Below are 22,636 nucleotides of genomic sequence, written 5' to 3' on the forward strand. Positions count from 1 at the left end.
GTAATTATTAATAAATAAATGTTGGAAATTCCAGGGTCGTTACAACCTTGCTTTGATGCATCACAATAAATCACAAAATCATCATTCCCTTCAGGCAATGACAATATAGGTGCCGTAGTTAGCTTTTTCTTCAATAATTGAAACGCATTCTCTTGTTCATCCTTCCATTCAAATTTTTTCCCTTTATGCGTTAATGCAGTCAAGGGTTTTGCTATTTTGGAGAAATCTTGGATGAATCTTCTGTAGTAACCAGCCAATCCTAAAAATTGACGTATATGCTTCAAAGTTTTTGGGGTTTCCCACTTTTCAACGGTTTCGATCTTTGTCGGGTCCACCTGGATACCTTCTTTGTTCACTATGTGACTGAGGAATTGAACTTCTTCCAACCAAAATGTACACTTTGAAAACTTAGCGTACAGTTTTTCTTTCCTCAATACTTCTAGCACTTTTCTCAAATGTTCTTCGTGCTCTTGATCATTCTTTGAGTAAATAAGTATGTCATCGATGAAAACAATGACAAACTTGTGAAGATATGGCCCACACACTCGGTTCATAAGGTCCATGAACACAGTTGGTGCGTTAGTCAATCTAAACGGCATAACCATAAACTCGTAATGACCATAACGCGTCCTAAAAGCAGTTTTTGGAATATCATCCTCCTTTACTCGCATTTGATGATATCCAGAACGTAAATCGATCTTCGAATAAACCGACGAGCCTTGTAATTGATCAAATAAGTCGTCAATTCTCGGCTGTGGATAACGGTTTTTGATGGTAAGTTTGTACAACTCTCTGTAGTCAATACGCAACCTAAATGTACCATCCTTCTTCTTGACAAACAAAACAGGAGCTCCCCATGGTGATGTGCTTGGTCGAATGAAACCACGTTCTAATAGTTCTTACAGTTGGATTTGAAGTTCTTTCATCTCGCTGGGTGTGAGTCTATAAGGAGCACGAGCTATTGGTGCAGCTCCTGGTACATGATCTATTTGAAACTCAACAGATGAATGTGGAGGTAGTCTCGGTAATTCTTTTGGAAATACATCGGGAAATTCTTTTGCGACGGGAACATCATTGATGCTCTTTTCTTCGGTTTGTACTTTCTCGACGTGTGCTAGAACAGCATAGCAATCTTTTCTTATTAGTTTTTGTGCCTTCAAATTACTAATAAGATGTAGCTTCATGTTGCCCTTTTCTCCGTACACCATTAAGGGTTCTCCTTCTTTTCGTACAATGCGAATTGCATTTTTATAACATACGATCTCTGCTTTCACCTTCTTCAGCCAGTCCATGCTAACTATTACATCAAAACTCCCTAACTCTACTGGTATCAAATCAATCTTAAATATTTCGCAGCCCAGTTTAATTTCTCGATTCCGGCATATATTATCTGCTGAAATTAATTTACCGTTTTCTAATTAGAATAAAAATTTACTATCCAACGGCGTCAATGGACAACTTAATTTAGCACAAAAATCTCTACTCATATAGCTTCTATCCGTACCCGAATCAAATAAAGCGTAAGCAGATTTATTGTCAATAAGAAACGTACTTGTAACAAGCTCCGGGTCTTCCTGTGCCTCTGCCGCATTAATATTGAAAACTCTTCCGCGGCCTTGTCCATTCGTGTTCTCCTGGTTCGGGCAATTTCTAATAATGTGGCCCAGTTTTCCACATTTATAACAAACTACATTGGCATAACTTGCTCCGACACTACTTGCTCCGCCATTACTCATTCCGACACTATTTGTTCCTTTCGTTCTGTTAACCCCTGGTCCGTAGACCTCACACTTCGCCACGCTATGACCATTTCTTTTACACTTATTGCAAAATTTGGTGCAGAACCCCGAGTGATACTTTTCACACCTTTGGCATAGCTGCTTCTGATTGTTGTTGTTGTTGTTGCGGTTGTTATTGTTATTGGGATGATTGTTGTAGTTGCGGTTGTTATTGTTATTGGGATGATTGTTGTAGTTGCTGCTGTTGTTGTTGTTGTTGTTGTTGTTGTTGTTGTTGTTGTTGTTGTTGTTGTTGTTGTTGGGCCGTTTGTTGTAGTTGCGATTGATGTTGCGATTGTTGGGATAATTGTTGCGATTATTATTGTAATTGCTGTTGTTGTTGTATTGGTGATTCTTATCACCATTTTCCTCCCACTTTCTTTTGACTTGCTTCACATTAGCCTCTTCAGCCGTCTGTTCTTTAATTCTTTCCTCAATCTGGTTCACTAGTTTGTGAGCCATTCTACATGCCTGTTGTATGGAGGCGGGCTCGTGTGAACTTATATCTTCTTGGATTCTTTTCGGTAATCCTTTCACAAACGCGTCGATCTTCTCTTCCTCATCTTCGAACGCTGCCGGACACAATAGGCACAATTCTGTGAATCGTCTTTCGTACGTGGTAATATCAAATCCTTGGGTTCGTAACCCTCTAAGTTCTGTCTTGAGCTTATTAACCTCGGTTCTGGGACGGTACTTCTCGTTCATCAAGTGCTTGAATGCTGACCACGGTAGTGCGTAAGCATCATCTTGTCCCACTTGCTCTAGATAGGTATTCCACCATGTTAACGCAGAACCTGTGAAGGTATGCGTAGCGTACTTCACTTTGTCCTCTTCAGTACACTTACTTATGGCAAACACCGATTCGACCTTCTCGGTCCACCATTTCAATCCGATCGGTCCTTCGGTTCCATCAAATTCCAAAGGTTTGCAGGCAGTGAATTCTTTATAGGTGCATCCTACACGATTTCCTGTACTGCTAGATCCAAGGTTATTGTTGGTATGTAGCGTAGCCTGTACTGCGGCTATGTTTGAAGCTAGAAAAGTACGGAATTCCTCTTCATTCATATTCACGGTGTGTCGAGTAGTCGGTGCCATTTCCTTCAAAATAGTCAAATGGAACAAGTTAATCATACAGAATATTAAGAGTAGTTAATAGTATTTCGTAGCATAATATGAACTCATTTATAAAAGCTTTTTCTTCATATTAGCATTTTATAAGTTTAAATTCGGATAGTACCGACCCGTTAAGTTCATACTTAGTAGCTAATATACAATTCAACTACTACAATTCTATATGAAAAACTGATTATAATAATATTTCGCGTTCAAACTTTTATACAATATTTTACAAACTTACAACACCGCTTATTTTACATAAAGCATGAAATATAGCACACAATAACTTTGATACAAGATAGTTGTGAATATAATTCTAGCTAGTACACAAGTCGTTCAGCAAAGGCAATAAAGACACGTAATTCATACGTCCAGAAACAAGTCATGCATTCTGGTTTTACTAGGACTACTTCCCATCCTTGGTCTTGTGGAACATAACCGTTATGGCCGTTGATAAGACAGCACGTTGTAACGTCGTCAAAGGGACGAAGGTTACGTAATGACCAACAGTCTCGTAATAACCTAAAAACCTCATTTCTTACCCCAATTACCGACTCCGTCACTTGTGGGAACATTTTGTTTAATAGTTGTAGCCCGATGTTCTTTTTCTCACTTTGGTGAGAAGCGAACATTACTAACCCGTAAGCATAGCATGCTTCTTTATGTTGCATGTTAGCCGCTTTTAATAAATCATGAAGTCCTATATTCAGATACATTGAGTCAAAATAATTTCTTAACCCGTTGCGTAAAATAGCATTTGGGTTCTCCGCAATATATGCATCAAAGTAAACACATCGTAACTTATGGGTTTCCCAATGTGATATCCCCCATCTTTCAAACGAAAGTCTCTTATAAACCAAGGCATTCTTGGAACGTTCTTCGAATGTCTTACAAACTGATCTCGCTTTAAATAGTTGTGCCGAGGAATTCTGACCGACTCTAGACAAGATTTCATCAATCATGTCTCCGGGTAGGTCTCTTAAAATATTGGGTTGTCTACCCATTTTGTGTTTTTATACTGTAAAATAGACAAGAGTTAGATTCATAAAAAAAAAATACTTATTAATACAAGAAATTTTTACATATATCATAAAGCATAAGCACACTATGTTACATATATTACACCATACAAATACAACTATCTTATTCCGACTCGCTCGTTTCTTCTTCTTCGGTTTTGGTTCGTTTTGCCAAGTTTCTAGGGATATATGATGTTCCCCTAATACGAACCGTCGTTTTCCACATTGGTCTAGAAAAACCTGGTGGTTTAGAGGTTCCCGGGTTATTGTTACAACTTAAGAAATACGGGTGTTGACGATACATATAAAGTTCATCGGGGTTAGAATCAGATTTCTCTATTTTTATGCCCTTTCCCTTATTGTTCTCTTTTGCCTTTTTAAATTCAGTTGGGGTAATTTCTATAACATCATCGGAATCCTCGTCGGGATCCGATTCATCGGAGAATTGGTAATCCTCCAAATATTTTGCTTCCTTGGCGGAAACACCGTTGACCATAATTAACTTTGATCGGTTGGTTGAGGATTTTCTTCTACTTAACCATTTTATTATTTCCCCCACTAGTTCTTCTTCCGGTTCCGATTCTTCTTCCGGTTCCTCTTCGGGAACTTGTGAATCAGTCCACGAATCATTCCAATTTACATTTGACTCTTCATTATTATTAGGTGAGTCAATAGGACTAGTTCTAGAGGTAGACATCTATCACATAATATCAAACACGTTAAGAGATTAATATATCACATAATATTCACATGTTAAAATATATAGTTTCCAACAAAATTTGTTAAGCAATATTTTTTTTTTTCAAGTAAACACGGTCGAAGTCCAGACTCACTAATGCATCCTAACAAACTCGATAAGACACACTAATGCAAAATTCTGGTTCTCTAAGACCAACGCTCTGATACCAACTGAAATGTCCCGTTCTTATTGATTAAAAACGTTCCATATTAATTGATTTCGTTGCGAGGTTTGGACCTCTATATGAGACGTTTTTCAAAGACTGCATTCATTTTAAAACAAACCATACCCTTTATTTCATAAATAAAGGTTTAAAAAGCTTTACGTAGATTATCCAATAATGATAATCTAAAATATCATGTTTACACACGACCATTACATAATGGTTTACAATACAAATATGTTACATCGAAATCAGTTTCTTGAATGCAGTTTTTACACAATATCATACAAACATGGACTCTAAATCTTGTCCTTATTTTAGTATGCAACAACGGAAGCTCTTAGTATTCACCTGAGAATAAACATGCTTTAAACGTCAACAAAAATGTTGGTGAGTTATAGGTTTAACCTATATATATCAAATCGTAATAATAGACCACAAGATTTCATATTTCAATACACATCCCATACATAGAGATAAAAATCATTCATATGGTGAACACCTGGTAACCGACATTAACAAGATGCATATATAAGAATATCCCCATCATTCCGGGACACCCTTCGGATATGATATAAATTTCGAAGTACTAAAGCATCCGGTACTTTGGATGGGGTTTGTTAGGCCCAATAGATCTATCTTTAGGATTCGCGTCAATTAGGGTGTCTGTTCCCTAATTCTTAGATTACCAGACTTAATAAAAAGGGGCATATTCGATTTCGATAATTCAACCATAGAATGTAATTTCAAGTACTTGTGTCTATTTTGTAAATCATTTATAAAACCTGCATGTATTCTCATCCCAAAAATATTAGATTTTAAAAGTGGGACTATAACTCACTTTCACAGATTTTTACTTCGTCGGGAAGTAAGACTTGGCCACTGGTTGATTCACGAACCTATAACAATATATACATATATATCAAAGTATCTTCAAAATATATTTACAACACTTTTAATATATTTTGATGTTTTAAGTTTATTAAGTCAGCTGTCCTCGTTAGTAACCTACAACTAGTTGTCCACAGTTAGATGTACAGAAATAAATCGATAAATATTATCTTGAATCAATCCACGACCCAGTGTATACGTATCTCAGTATTGATCACAACTCAAACTATATATATTTTGGAATCAACCTCAACCCTGTATAGCTAACTCCAACATTCACATATAGAGTGTCTATGGTTGTTCCGAAATATATATAGATGTGTCGACATGATAGGTCGAAACATTGTATACGTGTCTATGGTATCTCAAGATTACATAATATACAATACAAGTTGATTAAGTTATGGTTGGAATAGATTTGTTACCAATTTTCACGTAGCTAAAATGAGAAAAATTATCCAATCTTGTTTTACCCATAACTTCTTCATTTTAAATCCGTTTTGATTGAATCAAATTGCTATGGTTTCATATTGAACTCTATTTTATGAATCTAAACATAAAAAATATAGGTTTATAGTCGGAAAAATAAGTTACAAGTCATTTTTGTAAAGGTAGTCATTTCAGTCGAAAGAACGACGTCTAGATAACCATTTTAGAAAACATACTTCCACTTTGAGTTGAACCATAATTTTTGGATATAGTTTCATGTTCATAATAAAAATAATTTTCCCAAAATAACAACTTTTAAATCAATGTTTATCATAGTTTTTAATTAACTAACCCAAAACAGCCCGCGGTGTTACTACGACGGCGTAAATCCGGTTTTACGGTGTTTTTCGTGTTTCCAGGTTTTAAATAATTAAGTTAGCATATCATATAGATATAGAACATGTGTTTAGTTGATTTTAAAAGTCAAGTTAGAAGGATTAACTTTTATTTGCGAACAAGTTTAGAATTAACTAAACTATGTTCTAGTGATTACAAGTTTAAACCTTCGAATAAGATAGCTTTATATGTATGAATCGAATGATGTTATGAACATCATTACTACCTCAAGTTCCTTGGATAAACCTACTGGAAATGAGAAAAATAGATCTAGCTTCAAAGGATCCTTGGATGGCTTGAAAGTTCTTGAAGCAGAATCATGACACGAAAATAATTTCAAGTAAGATTTCCACTCGAAATAAGATTGTTATAGTTATAGAAATTGAATTAAAGTTTGAATATGATTATTACCTTGTATTAGAAAGATAACCTACTATAAGTAACAAAGGTTTCTTGATCTTGGATGATTACTTGGAATGGATTTGGAAAACTTGGAAGTAAACTTGCAATCTTGGAAGTATTCTTGATTTTATGAAACTAGAACTTTTGGAATTTATGAAGAACACTTAGAACTTGAAGATAGAACTTGAGAGAGATCAATTAGATGAATAAAATTGAAGAATGAAAGTGTTTGTAGGTGTTTTTGGTCGTTGGTGTATGAATTAGATATAAAGGATATGTAATTTTGTTTTCATGTAAATAAGTCATGAATGATTACTCATATTTTTGAAATTTTATGAGATATTTCATGCTAGTTGCCAAATGATGGTTCCCACATGTGTTAGGTGACTCACATGGGCTGCTAAGAGCTGATCATTGGAGTGTATATACCAATAGTACATACATCTAAAAGCTGTGTATTGTACGAGTACGAATACGGGTGCATACGAGTAGAATTGTTGATGAAACTGAACGAGGATGTAATTGTAAGCATTTTTGTTAAGTAGAAGTATTTTGATAAGTGTCTTGAAGTCTTTAAAAAGTGTATGAATACATATTAAAACACTACATGTATATACATTTTAACTGAGTCGTTAAGTCATCGTTAGTCGTTACATGTAAATGTTGTTTTGAAACCTTTAGGTTAACGATCTTGTTGAATGTTGTTAACCCATTGTTTATTATAACAAATGAGATGTTAAATTGTTATATTATAATGATATTATGATATATAATATATCTTAGTATGATATATATATACAGTTAAATGTCGTTACAACGATAATCGTTACATATATGTCTCGTTTCGAAATCATTAAGTTAGTAGTCTTATTTTTACATATGTATTTCATTGTTAATACACTTTATAATATATTTACTTATCATTTAACATAATTAACCAAGTGTATCAATATCTTAATATGATTCATATGTACCTAGTAAGACGTTGTTATAACGATAATCGTTATATATATCGTTTTCGAGTTTCTTAAATTAATAGTCTCATTTTTATGTATATAACTCATTGTTAAAATACCTAATGAGATACATACTTATAATAAAATCATGTTGACTATATATATAACCATATATATGTCATCGTATAGTTTTTACAAGTTTTAACGTTCGTGAATCACCGGTCAACTTGGGTGGTCAATTGTCTATATGAAACCTATTTCAATTAATCAAGTCTTAACAAGTTTGATTTCTTAACATATTGGAAACACTTAATCATGTAAATAACAATTTCATTTAATATATATATAAACATGGAAAAGTTCGGGTCACTACAGACATGACAAAAACGCGGGCCAATAAATCAGTTTTCTAAGGTACACTTAGTGGTCACCCTATTGTAGGAAAGGCACTAGGTGGGTTTCTGTTCTCAATACTTCACGGAAAATCCAACACCCTAGTAAACCTCATCTCTATGAATCTATCTGTAGAGGTACAAGAAATCATTTTTGAGATTCTTTTCACTTAGAGTAAACCATTCTTTATGACCAAGGGTTCACGTATATTCTCATCCGCACATCCCCTTAAGTACACGGATAAATTCAGAACGAACCGCTCGAAGAGTTCACTCTCGTTCAAAGATCACACCTTTCGTGCAATTTTCTTTCGGAAATGTAATATAAGATACTTTGAGAACCTATGAATCTTATTATCCCTTTTGGGAGGGGACTGCTTAAAACATTTACGACACTGATGTGGTTACTCTACGTATTCCTTCCTTCATTGGTTGAAACTATATGTTGCTCTAGTTAACGTTAACCCTAACTTCAACATGTAACTGAAAGGATAAAGTTACATTATGGAACTATGTTTTCATTCCATCCCAGGGATAAGTTCACACGCTGTATGTTAAACTGGGTGATATCTTTCATTGTTCGTTCAGACCATTCTGAAGGCACTATAAATAATTATGGATTGCAAACATTCTTAAGAATCGGGATCCCTCTAAAATCAAGGGGCTAGTAAAATCCGTGGCTAACACTATCCAAACATCAAATCGCATGGTTGCGATCACCATGTTTTCCATTCTACCTGTCAGCTTTGTATTGTGACATAAGCGCTCAATGTTTTAGATGAGATTAGAAACATTCATGATGCATTTCACGCATCCAGTTTACTGAAGATGCCTGTAAGGCTAAGCACACCATCTTTCCTTTTATGGATATATATTCAGATGACATACTGATGTTAATCAGAAACGAAATCAATTTGTTGATCTCTTAGGACAAGAGACTTAATCAATGGCATACACCTATTCTTACTTTTATACGCCGAAGTACCTTTCAGGGTAAATAACTCACTTCTGAGCCCACGAGTCTCACGGAACTTTGATACACTCCTTCTTATTCAGATACGGTACCATTGTTGGTCACTCCTTAAAATTTCGGGACGAAATTGTCTTTATCAGGTGGGTAATGTAACGACCCTGGATTTTCCAACTTTTATTAATACTATTTATTATTAATACTTGGGTTTTAATAAATGTATTTTTATACATTTACTTGTCACCGTGATTGACTTTACATGTCCCGACTTGTCTTTGTGACACACGCTTTTCACGAATAATATTTAGAATATAATTTACATTCATGATTAATTATTATTAATCATTTTTAATTAATTAATGCAAGTAGTTAATTACTTGGGCTATTTGTTACATACTTACACATGGGCTTTTGTTAATGGATTTGGACTTGGAAGCCCACCCTACTTTTCTTAATGGACTACTAGTAAGCTCACTATTATGCTAATGATGCTTTAAGACTAAACAAGGATTAATTAAGTTTATGAGGAGACTTGTCACAAGCATGCTAGCACCAACTTTTCATGCATTTAACTTTAATCCATTTTAAACTTACACCATCTCCCAACACTTGAAAGTTAGCTTTTGACCTTCCTCTTTGAGCCTCCAAAATGGTTAGCATTCATGGGTGGGGAGGGAGCTCCAATTTTCTTTTTTGTTACTTATTTACTAGCCTTTACTTCACTTCACACACACACAACATACTTACACTTATTTTCTCTCAACTTACTCTCTAAATTTGTAAGTATTACATCTTCTTCTTTTCTCTCTTTTTCCTTTGAAAAACCAAAACCATCATCATCAATTTGCTTGTTTTGTTGTTTGTTGTTAAAGATCAAACTTTATAGTTTGTATCTTCATGAATCTTGTTTCTTCCATCTTTGTTTGATGAGAAATCAAGAACAAGGATCTAAGTTTCTATAACTTATGGTTCTACACTTAAGTATTATAAAGATTTAAAGTTCATAAGCTTTATAATCATACTTGTGTTCATGTTTTGTTAACTTAAGGTTTAATTTCTTAAAGATCCAAGCTTTGGCTTGAATCTTCTTAAGTTAGAAACAAACATGAACTTGTTACTTGTAGATTTAGTTTAATTCTTTCTTTTGTAAGTATTTAATTTCATGTTTGTATTTATTTTGGTCAAGTGTTACTAGTTAATCTTGATCTCATTTTTCTTGAAACTAAAGTTAAACTTTGTAAGTTCAAGAACATGGAAGTATAATTTTCTAGTTATAACTTCATACACTTATGTTGGATCTAAGTTTCTATAGCTTATGGTCTTCCGAATTTGTTGTAAACAAGAGCTTATAAGCTTATATACATTTTACAAGATAAAAATCTAAGTTTCATAACTTATGGTTTTATTAAAGTGAAGATTCAAGTTCTACAATTTAGGATCTAACTTAAGAACACTAGATCTAGACTTTCTAGTCTAGGATCTTTAAGATCTAGCTAAGATCTAAGTTCTACAACTTAAGATCTTGTTTTTTTAGTTTACTTTCAAGTTTATAGCTTAATATTACTATTAGAACTCATGTATGTGTCGGATCTAAGATCTTGATGTAACTTTGGTTCATCAACCTACTTACAACCCTTAAATGAGTTGTGCTACTTATCTTAGACATACACTAGTGTCATGACGGTCAAAATTTGGTTAAGGTGATGCAAACACATCAACGAGTTGTACACTTGAAGCTACAAGCATCAAGGATGAGAACCGTGATGAGCATCAAGCACCAAGAACCCACCGGAACACTTTACTTACTATTTTCTGGAACTAATCAGTAACCTGGGCTACTGGAAAAGTTAATTTCCAGAATGTTCGGATCGATTAGATGACTTTTCGTTTAAGAGTCGTCTTAATCCGATTTACGGTTTAGGATTTATAGCCATCCGAAAGTCACTACACCCTTTTAACGTTGTGCTGAAATTTCTGACCTACTCGCACTTAAACCGTCGTCACGGTCAAACGAAGACGAGTTTGGTTCTGAATTTTGGTCAGAAACTAGTGGACTCACATACGGAGCCATAGCCACTGATTACGCATCTTTTCGATTTACGTAGAGGTCGTAGCAGCTGATCAAAATCAGCCTTTGTTTCGATCTCTATTCTTGATTAAAAACTTACTTTACTCTTTTGTTTGATGATAAATGATGATGATAAATAAGATCTAATTTACATACTTCTAAACCTTTGGGAACGATTTACTGACTTAGTAACTTTTGACTTAGGTTGAGGACTTTTCGGACCAACTACTTGCCTACTTATCTCATATCGACTTAACTACTTTTCACTGTGAGTTATAGCATCCCTTTTCACTTTAACTATTTTGGGAACTGAGAATACATGCGCATTTTACGTTTTACATACTAGGCACGAGTACTTAAACTTTATATATGTGTGGGTTATACAACGGCATAAACTTTTCCCTTAGCTCGGTAACGTTTAGTCATTGGTCTTTGAACCGGTGAACGCGAATCTTAGATATGGATCCATAGGGTTTGACATCCCCACTCGGGCTAGTCGCGCTAGCATTTAACGGGTGTTTAATACTTCATAAACTTACGCACTCGCCAAGTGTACTTTTAGGGGGTGATGATTACGTTAAGTTAGTTACCAAGTGCCCACGGTTAAACATATACTTTATCATACTGATTTGAATTGCTAATTTAAACTGCTGTTTGAAGCACTGAAATCTCGTGGCCTACATTACATTACTGATTACAAACAAATATAGCTCACCAACATTCGTGTTGACTTTTTAAGCATGTTTTTCTCAGATGCTTAAACGTTGTTGCTTCCGCTGTTAGATTTGCTGTCTTGGTGTTACAGACTTGCTGTGTTAGACTTCCGCTGCACTACTTAGAGATGTCTCAATCATAAAACTTTTATTTTGCATTCGTAACTTACGTTATTTTCAAACAATGACTTTGTAACGACCTTTGGGTCACGTACTTATGTTTATGCTTCTATTCATAGGAAGCACGTCATCTTTTGTAAAACGCTATTTTTTTCATGAATGCAAAACTGGTTTTCAAATAGCATATAGTGTATGACCTTGTAATGATCCTGTTGTTGATGATCCGTACATGATGGTTTTGTACGGGGCGTCACAGTGTCACTAAATAATAGGAGTAATTGGTTTTTGCTAAATATTAAAAGTACTAATTTTTTTTCGATGTAACAAATTATTAACATGGACTAGTAAAACTAATACGAAAGTAAGTTAAGGTTTACACATAAAAATCTCCTTGTGGCCGTCAGAGTTCACCCGCGATGACTCAAGAGTGCGTGTAAGCGAGTAATTGTTAGTCGTTCACCAAGCGAGTTGGAAATCTAGGTAAATAAAAAAAAATTACTTTACTTTTAATAGTTATAAAAATAATAAATATATTCTTGTTAGTTTAAAAAGTCATAAAAACATGTCATGTTCTATGTATTCCACCTATTTGTAAGTTTAATATGTATGTTTTATTTATTTGAAGTGAAAACATGGCTTTACATGCGTTTACAGTAAATAAATAAATAAGTAGACAAGAACTAGATTTGAACTTGCACGTTTTTTAAAGAAAAAGTGGAAAAATAAAAAAACCACTCAGCCACCTTGAAATATATTCGTAAAGTTGCAATGTATGAATATAAGGTTCAAAATTTTGATGGTGTTATTTGCACCCACACCTTATAATGTGGCTCCGCCACTGTAAGACGATGAAGGTATGGACGAGTAAATTACATTTGAATTGATCCTCAGGTTAATTTAATATGTTTTGATTAGTTTTTTTGATTTGATGTTTCTTCCTGTTTATTTGTAAATGTGTGCCCTAAGTTTTGCCCAGTTTTGAGATCATGAAAAATGTGAGTTAAGATAATATTTGCATTACTATTTTTTTATACGTAATACATGTACATATTCATCAGGCCTTTTAGGTGGGTTAAACTATTAGCTATTAGTGTCTTGGCTAGAATGCTTACTAAACGGGTGTTTGGGTGAACTTATCAAGTCGTGAAATACCATTATACCAGACATCAACAATTTATTAGATATGAATATAAATTTTAATAAATATCAAAATAACTTAAAAAGGATGGTAACTGTGGGGTTCGAACCCACGCGCACTTATGTGCAGAAGATCTTAAGTCTTCCCCCTTAACCACTCGGGCAAATTACCTTTTCGCTGTTTTTAGAATAAATGTTGTTAAATTAACTACAATTTATGTTTACATTAATTATGGTATAAATTAGGGATGAGCAGAAGTACCAATTTACCGATCCCGTACCGGTACCGACCCGGTACCGGTACCGTTTTACCGGACCGAATGATAAACGGGACCGGTTCCGGTTCCAGTTTTTTTGGCTTTTCGGTTTCGGTACATAAGATGCGGTACCGGTACGGTACCGGGAAATTCCCGTATTGTCCCGTATTACTACAAATGGAAATAAGTTAAGTTATTGTTGAAAGCCTAAGGTCAAATAATGTGTAGAATATAATGTATAAAATCTCATATAATATTTGGACTCAGATTTGGCACACTAGTTCACTTGTACCAACTTTAAAATTTTTGGGTAATTCACGCAAGCTCACCCAGACCTGATTTTGGCGTGTACTTGAGTTTCCATATTGACCTGCTAACCGAATCTGTCTGACCGGACCATTTTATTATCTCTCATGTCAACTTATTACATTCATTCGAGAGTGGTCTCCATATTGAGTTTCCATATTGACCCAGATGTATTGGCTTTATGTGGAAGAGCAATTGAAAACATGCGTTCAGATGTGCAGCATCTTCTTTCTCATAAAATGATGCTGTTTTAGTATAAAATGATGTTTTTTGTATGAATGATGTTGTTTGAAGTCCATATTTTTTGCAGTCCAAATTCGGCACTAACAGGTAAAATACCGAAAATTACCGGTACCGGTTTTGTAAAAACGGTACGGTACCGGTATTCGAAATTGGGTAAATTCGGTACCGGTACTTTTCGGTTCCGGTACGGTTCGGTACCGGTTCCGTACCGTGCTCATCCCTAGTATAAATAAATAACGATAGTTCTTTTTTCTTTTTATTTTTTTTGAAAGGCAAAATCATACACCCACCTATTACTAGCACGAATATATACATTATGAAATGTCCTAAGAAGAATTCGAACCCTCAACCTCAAAGTTGTAAGGGTGACCTCGATACCGTTAAACCATTGACTCTTTGGTCGATAGTTCTTCAATATTGTTATTATATTAACACCATTTTAAATTATTTGTACCATATACGACAATAGATATGTCACATGTTAACTTAATAACTTAGTAACTTATCCCATACTAAATACAGATAGTTTAGGTCTTTGGAGTGGTGGAGCTTGATTTGGGTGGTTTTCAGTTGGTTATTGTTTTCCGGTTACGGGAGGTGCCGGATCTCAATCGGCGACGGTAGGTCGCTGGAATTTGATTTCTTGCTTTAATTTTAGCTGTGTGTAGATGATGGTTCCTGGACCCTTATCTCTTTCTCCAACTATTGTAATTCAGTCTAGGTCATTTGTTGTACAAGAGATCGCGGGATCTCTTAATAAGACATGCATCACAATCATGTGTAACGCTTATAGACCTTCTTATCTATTTTAATTTTAATTCCTACTTTTCGGGAATAAATAATCAATAAGCATTGTGTAAAAGAAAATTATTAAATCTTATTAACTAATTATCAATTTATGGAATCCCTTTTAAAAAATGCAACATATTTATAAATGAAATAATATTAGCAAGAAGCTAGTAATTGTTGGAATAAATTGAAGAAGATTGTATCGGCGGTAAAGTTCAAAGCCCAAGTTCTGCTCAATCCTTAGGCAAGCAAGCCACGACGTTAAAAAGAAAAAGAAAAAAAAAGACGTTACGGAAAAGGAAACGTAGTCAAGCAACGTAACCAATCAACGATATAAATCAATTCGATATGAAAAATTAGAGAGAAAAAAAAATTGTGTTTTTATTTATTCTTTTTATGTTAATTGTTTTCTTTCCAGTCCGAACTTTCGCGATTTTGCCGTTCGGACTGCGGGGGAGTGGTAGATGGATTATATTGGCCCAAGTACCTGTTGGAATAAAGATTGTGTGTTATTATTTCTCTGTCATCCACAGTACATAAAACATCAATATTTATAAAGAGCTAAACCCTATTAATATAAAAGGGCTAGGCCCAACTACTAAATAAATAGGCTAATATATAATGGCTAACATGTTAGCCATTATATATTAGCCTATTTATTTAGTAGTTGGGCCTAGCCCTTTTATATTAATAGGGTTTAGCTCTTTATAAATATTGATGTTTTATGTACTGTGGATGACAGAGAAATAATAACACACAATCTTTATTCCAACAGGTACTTGGGCCAATATAATTCATCTAACATGTTAGCCATTATATATTAGCCTATTTATTTAGTAGTTGGGTCTAGCCCTTTTATATTAATAGGGTTTAGCTCTTTATAAATATTGATGTTTTATGTACCGTGGATGACAGAGAAATAATAACACACAATCTTTATTCCAACAGGTACTTGGGCCAATATAATCCATCTAACAGTAATTACAACAATCTTAAACATTATCATAAGAGACTCGACTCCACGTCCAACACTTCAATTCCTGAACGCCTTACAACTCGATTTCAATATACACCGACTTTAAAAATTGCAACAAATATGGCTACATTTCAACAATTTAAGAATCTAACCGCGAATAAAATCAACATTACGCAAGACCACTTAAGGGCAATCACGCGGTAGAAAGCATGCAAACGAGTGAAGAAAACAACCACGACCAACACAACAATAACTAAGGCAAAACACGTCGAAACATTAAACCAAACGATTTCGATCACACACTCAAGCCAAGTGGTGGTTTTGTCAACTGTAAACAAGTTAGCGGAGAAAGAAAATATGGCCACAAAGCCATAATCAATATCCACAACTTGAACCCAAAATCACTTAGTCAACAAAAATGCACGATCTTAAAAATCCCCACACCAAACGAACAAGAGAAATACCCCAAAACCACCAAACTAATCTCACGAACATAAAACGAAAAATAAAGTAGCACCTTGAATATTAATCTAACATCTTGATCCCGACCCACCCCTAACATCACGACCTACGGTCACTTGAATTCCGAAGATTGATCCATAATAACCCTAATTTATTTAATATTTTCTTTCATCATTATGTAATAAAGTGAAATGAACCAAATAACTTATGTATCGGGAATCATGAAAGCATTGAAGAGGAAAAGGTAGAAAAATGTGACGAGGAAGATAAAGTGACATTGAAGCATAAGCGTCGAAAAACCTCAAATGTATGAGAGGAATTTATTGTTGTTACTCTTAAAAATGGCATACAAAAAGTTAAGTGCAAGACACAATGGTCTTATGCTAAAACTAGCACTACAACATTTAAGGGGCACTTAGTTGTTTACAACAGAAACAATAATATTGAAAAAGAATGTTAATTTATATTTTTTATTTTCAAACTCATACACCTACCTAATACTAATTAAGCAGGACTCAAACCCTGAACCTCAAAGTTGTAAGGGTGACCTCGATATCGTTAAACCATTGGCTCTTTGGTCCGTTAATCCGTTGTTGGAGATGGTAAGCATGATAACAATTAAAATAGATTATTGATAATGCTAAAAACGAACATATATTTCATAGCATTATTCCTCAAGAAAGACAAGCTTTTAGTTGCAATTGTTCTATTTACAAGTGATATTCGTTTAAATAATAAAAGATGAAGACAAAAGACAGATTCGACGAATTGAAGACGCAAACGACCAAAAAGCTCAAAAGTACAAAAGACAATCAAAGAGGTTCCAATTATTGATAAGAAACGTCTCGAAATTACAAGAGTACAAGATTCAAAACGCAAAGTACAAGATATTAAATTGTACGCAAGGACGTTCAAAAATCCGGAACCGGGACTAGAGTCAACTCTCAACGCTCGACGCAACGGACTAAAAATTACAAGTCAACTATGCACATAAATATAATATAATATTTAAATAATTCTTATAATTATTTATATATTATATAAATAATAAAAATCCGTCGACAAGAAAGACTCCAAAATGAGTGAGCTGTATTTTCAAACTCCGCGACTCGCGGAGTTTGAAGGCAAAAAATGCCGCGAGTCGCGGAGTATCCCTGAACTCAATTCCCTATAAAGCCAACCGAATTCTGATCATTTTTCACACTCATATATCCATCCTCTCTATATCTATACGTAAATATTTATATTTTAATTTTAATTTTAATTTTAATTTTAATTTTAATTTTAATTTTAATCCTAATAATAAAGGTATGTTAGCAAATGTTGTAAGGGTGTAAGTCGAAATTCTGTCCGTGTAACGCTACGCTATTTTTAATCATTGTAACTTATGTTCAACCTTTTTATATTAATGTCTCGTAGCTAAGTTATTATTATGTTTATTTAATCCGAAGTAATCATGATGTTGGGCTACTTACTAAAATTGAGTAATTGGGCTTTGTACCAAAATTGGGGTTTGGACAAAAGAACGACACTTGTGGAAATTAGACTATGGGCTATTAATGGGCTTTATATTTGTTTAACTAAATGATAGTTTGTTAATGTTAATATAAAGATATACAATTGGACGTCCCTATAAATTACCATATACACTCGATCGGACACGATGGGCGGGGTATTTATATGTACGAATAATCGTTCATTTAACCTGACACGGGAATGGATTAATAGCCACTAGAATAATTAAAACAGGGGTGAAATTATGTACAAGGACACTTGGTATAATTGATAACAAAATATTAAAACCTTGGGTTACACTCAGTCGACATCCTGGTGTAATTATTAAACAAAGTATTAAAATCTTGTTACAGTTTAAGTCCCCAATTAGTTGGAATATTTAACTTCGGGTATAAGCATAATTTGACGAGGACACTCGCACTTTATATTTATGACTGATGGACTGTTATGGACAAAAACCAAACGGACATATTAAATAATCCAGGACAAAGGACAATTAACCCATGGGCATAAAACTAAAATCAACACGTCAACCATCATGATTACGGAAGTTTAAATAAGCATAATTCTTTTATTTCATATTTAATTTCCTTTATTTTATATTTAATTGCACTTCTAATTATCGCATTTTTATTGTTATTGTATTTAATTGCACTTTTAATTATCGTACTTTTTAATTATCGCAAGTTTATTTTATCGCATTTTTATTAATCGCAATTTCATTATCGTTATTTACTTTACGCTTTAAATTAAGTCTTGTATTTATTTATTATTTTACATTTGGTTTTAACTGCGACTAAAGTTTTAAAATCGACAAACCGGTCATTAAACGGTAAAAAACCCCCCTTTATAATAATAATATTACTTATATATATATTTGTATTTTTATAAAAGTAAACTAATATAGCGTTAAGCTTTGTTTAAAGATTTTCCCTGTGGAACGAACCGGACTTACTAAAAACTACACTACTGTACGATTAGGTACACTGCCTATAAGTGTTGTAGCAAGGTTTAAGTATATCCATTCTATAAATAAATAAATATCTTGTGTAAAATTGTATCGTATTTAATAGTATTTTCCTGCTAAAATTTAATAGTATTTCGTACAACCCGCTGCACACATCAAGTATTTTTGGCGCCGCTGCCGGGGAACAATCTAGCTTAAAAGCCGGAAGCAACGATAAAAAAAAAAAAAAAAAAAAAAAGATTTTTAGTTTACTTTTATTAAAATTCGTTTTTATAAAAATACGTTTTTAATTATTCAAAAATAAAAAAAAAAACAAAAATATAAGTATTTTTAAGATTTTGTTAAATATTTAAGTTTTATAAAGTTTCTTTATTTTTATATAAGTTTTATTTAAGTATTTTATTTTTATTTAAAACATAAAAAAAATCGAAAAAAAAATTTAATATATATAAATCTATTTTTAAGATATTTTTAAAATTATAAAGTAGTTCTATTTTTATTTAAGTTTTTAAATATAAGTTTTTATTATACAAATATTTTGATATAAACAGAAAATATAAAATAAAAAAAAATAAAAAAACACGTCGAATTAAAAACTGTACCTGAGTTGAATTCTGGAACCCCGCGACTCGCGGAGTTTTCTGCTTCGGGCACCGCAACTCGCGGAGCTACTCTGACACCGACAGAACCCTAATTCAGCATTAATTACGGGTAATTATTAATTATTATTATTATTAACCCTAAATAATTATTATTATTATAATTAGTTTTATTTTAAAGTTTCTTTTTATTTAATTTGTTTTATTTAGTTAAATTAGTTTAATTAAATTGTAAAATTAATAGTTTTAATAAATAAATAATATAAAAATTGTATTTTTATAAAAATTGTATTTTTTACAACTTTTTGTATATTTTATATTTTGTCCCTTTTTAATTGTTTTAGCGTAATATTTGTATTTTTAGCTCATATTTAGTTTTAAACTTAGTTTTTGCCATAGTTATTTTTACTTCTAGATTTTTAGGCTTTGCCGTAGAATTCCTTAAGTGCTTTTTCTTTAGACTAAGATTTAGGTACTTTAGAATTTTGCGACGCCTTTTTAAGTTTTAGTTTCTTTTTAAGTTATTTCCATTTGGGATTTAGTTTTTCTTGTAAGCTTTAATATTTTTAGACGACTTTTACCTATGTATCAATTATCATTCCAATTAGTAATCTCAATTTGCGATTATAATTTTAAGTTAGTTGTAGTAATAAGGTTAGGTTAGTCAAGTGTTTTTTAAGTTTTATAAGTTTCTTTTATTTTTCCGTCACCTTTTATTTTTCTTTCTTATTTTTCTTTTTCGATCTTTTTCCGACGAACTCTTTTTCTTTCTTATTTCTCGCCATTCTAGTTTTTAGGACATAGATTTTTAATCTACTTCTTATCTAAATTTCTTAAAATTACGAAAATTTATTTTAAGTGGTTAAATTAATAGACATCAAAATTTTCTGGTTCGTAGTAATAGTTGGATTTGTACGTGGACCGGGTTATTGGAGCCAAACAGTCCTCAATTATATTGAGACCAAACGAATCCTGCTCCTCTGCTGCATCTTTTGGCTATTCGAAACGTGGGCAAAATCAGAAAAGTCTATCGGTTGGATAACTCATTATAATTTTTCTTTCCTTTTAAAAACTAATAGGATATTCAGTGAATGCACCGAGCAAAACGTTCACCACCTTTTGTACGTTCACCACCTGTAACTAGATCAAGACATTTAGCAAATATTACCACCGTTGATTTTTCTTTAGAATCGTCATCCAGTCGACCAAGTACTCCAGTTCAAATTTCCGATAATCCATTTTTTGAACCCGACCTCACAATTGAGAATCCGGAGAATATTCAGGGACGATTCGTAGATCATGAACCACTAAACTTTCCGGAACCACCAATCATTCAAACAGAGATTGTTGAGGAACGAACCATTAAATCAGAATCCTCTAGTGATTCCGATTCAACAAATTCAATTATGGAGAATCTGGAACCTTTAAGTATGGAAGACCGAATGAGAGCTAAACGCACTGGCCAAGGTCACGCAATTACTCATCCAGACATTAATGCGCCAGATTATGAAATCAAAGGACAAATTCTACACATGGTGACTAATCAATGCCAATTTAGTGGTGCGCCGAAGGAAGATCCAAATGAACATCTACGTACCTTTAATAGGATCTGCACACTATTTAAAATCCGAGAAGTGGAGGATGAACAGATATATCTCATGTTATTTCCCTGGACTTTAAAGGGAGAAGCCAAAGATTGGTTGGAATCGTTACCTGAAGGGGCGATTGATACATGGGATGTTTTAGTTGAAAAATTTCTTAAACAATTCTTTCCTGCATCTAAAGCCGTAAGACTTCAAGCAGAAATTGTTACGTTTACACAGAAGCCAAATGAAACTCTATATGAGGCGTGGACTAGATTTGGAAAGTTGTTAAGAGGATGTCCGCAACATGGTTTAGACACCTGTCAAATAGTACAAATATTCTACCAAGGATGCAACATCACTACAAGGAAAGACATAGATATAGCAGCTGGTGGTTCTATTATGAAGAAAACCGAAACTGATGCTTACAAAATTATTGATAACACTGCTTCCCACTCACATGAGTGGCACCAAGAAAAAGATATCGTTAGATCATCTAAAGCAGCTAGAGCCGATTCTAGCCATGACTTAGATTCCATTTCCGCAAAGATAGATGCTGTCGAGAGACGAATGGAAAAGATGACTAAAGATATTCACTCAATACGAATTAGTTGTGAGCAGTGTGGAGGACCACATTTGACAAAAGATTGTCTCAGTATTGAATTAACAATGGAACAAAGAGAGAATATTTCATACATAAACCAAAGGCCTGGAAATAATTATCAGAATAATTATCAACCGCCAAGACCGATTTACAATCAAAACCAGAATTATAACAGAAATATTCCATACAACAACCAACAAGGTCCTAGCAATCAACAAGTATCCAATAATACTTACAATCAGCAAAGACTTAATTTTCAAAACAAACCACCACAACAAACTGATGATAAAAAGCCGAATTTAGAAGATATGATGACGAAGCTAGTTGAAACTCAAACGCAGTTTTTCACATTTCAGAAACAAACTAATGAATAAAATGCTCAAGCATTTAGAAATCAACAAGCTTCTATTCAAAATCTGAAACAAGAAGTAAGTAACCTAGCAAGGTTAATAGGTGAAAGAAAACCGGGAAGTCTACCTAGTGATACAAATGCTAACCCCCGAAATGAAACAGCTAAATCCATTACCACAAGAAGTGGTACAACACTTAAACCACCTGAAATACCTGTAACTTCTGATGAAGCTATTCCTACTCCACAAGAACCTCAACCTAATCAAAATAAAGAAAAAGAACCGGTAGTTGAAAAGGTTAATGAAGATAACATAGTTAAGGCTAAACCTTATGTTAAACCATACCAACCACCACTTCCTTACCCGAGTAAAATGAAGAAAGAGAAACTTGAAGCCGAGCAATCCAAATTCTTGGATATGTTTAAACAGATAAATGTAAATCTTCCTTTCATTGATGTGATTTTAGGAATGCCTAGATATGCTAAATTCTTGAAAGATCTAATCTCAAATAGAAAGAAAATGGAAGAACTCTCGGCTGTTACCATGAATGCTAATTGTTCAGCAGTACTGTTGAATAAGATACCAGAAAAACTATCTGATCCAGGAAGTTTCACAATTCCATGTTTTCTGGGTAGTCTTAGTTCAATAGAAGCATTGGCAGACTTAGGTGCTAGTATAAATTTAATGCCGTATTCA

The 22,636-nt window shown here is 33.6% G+C and overlaps 1 non-coding gene across 1 annotated transcript; it reads right to left on the reverse strand.

The window, feature by feature from the left end:
* Nucleotides 1–13,378: 13,378 nt before the first annotated feature.
* On the reverse strand, nt 13,379–13,461 carry TRNAL-UAA (transfer RNA leucine (anticodon UAA)). The gene has a single exon. It is a non-coding gene; the product is annotated as a tRNA-Leu (tRNA).
* Nucleotides 13,462–22,636: the final 9,175 nt, after the last annotated feature.

This window comes from Rutidosis leptorrhynchoides, chromosome 11, assembly GCF_046630445.1.
Source record: "Rutidosis leptorrhynchoides isolate AG116_Rl617_1_P2 chromosome 11, CSIRO_AGI_Rlap_v1, whole genome shotgun sequence".
In the NCBI taxonomy this organism is placed as follows: Eukaryota; Viridiplantae; Streptophyta; class Magnoliopsida; order Asterales; family Asteraceae; genus Rutidosis; species Rutidosis leptorrhynchoides.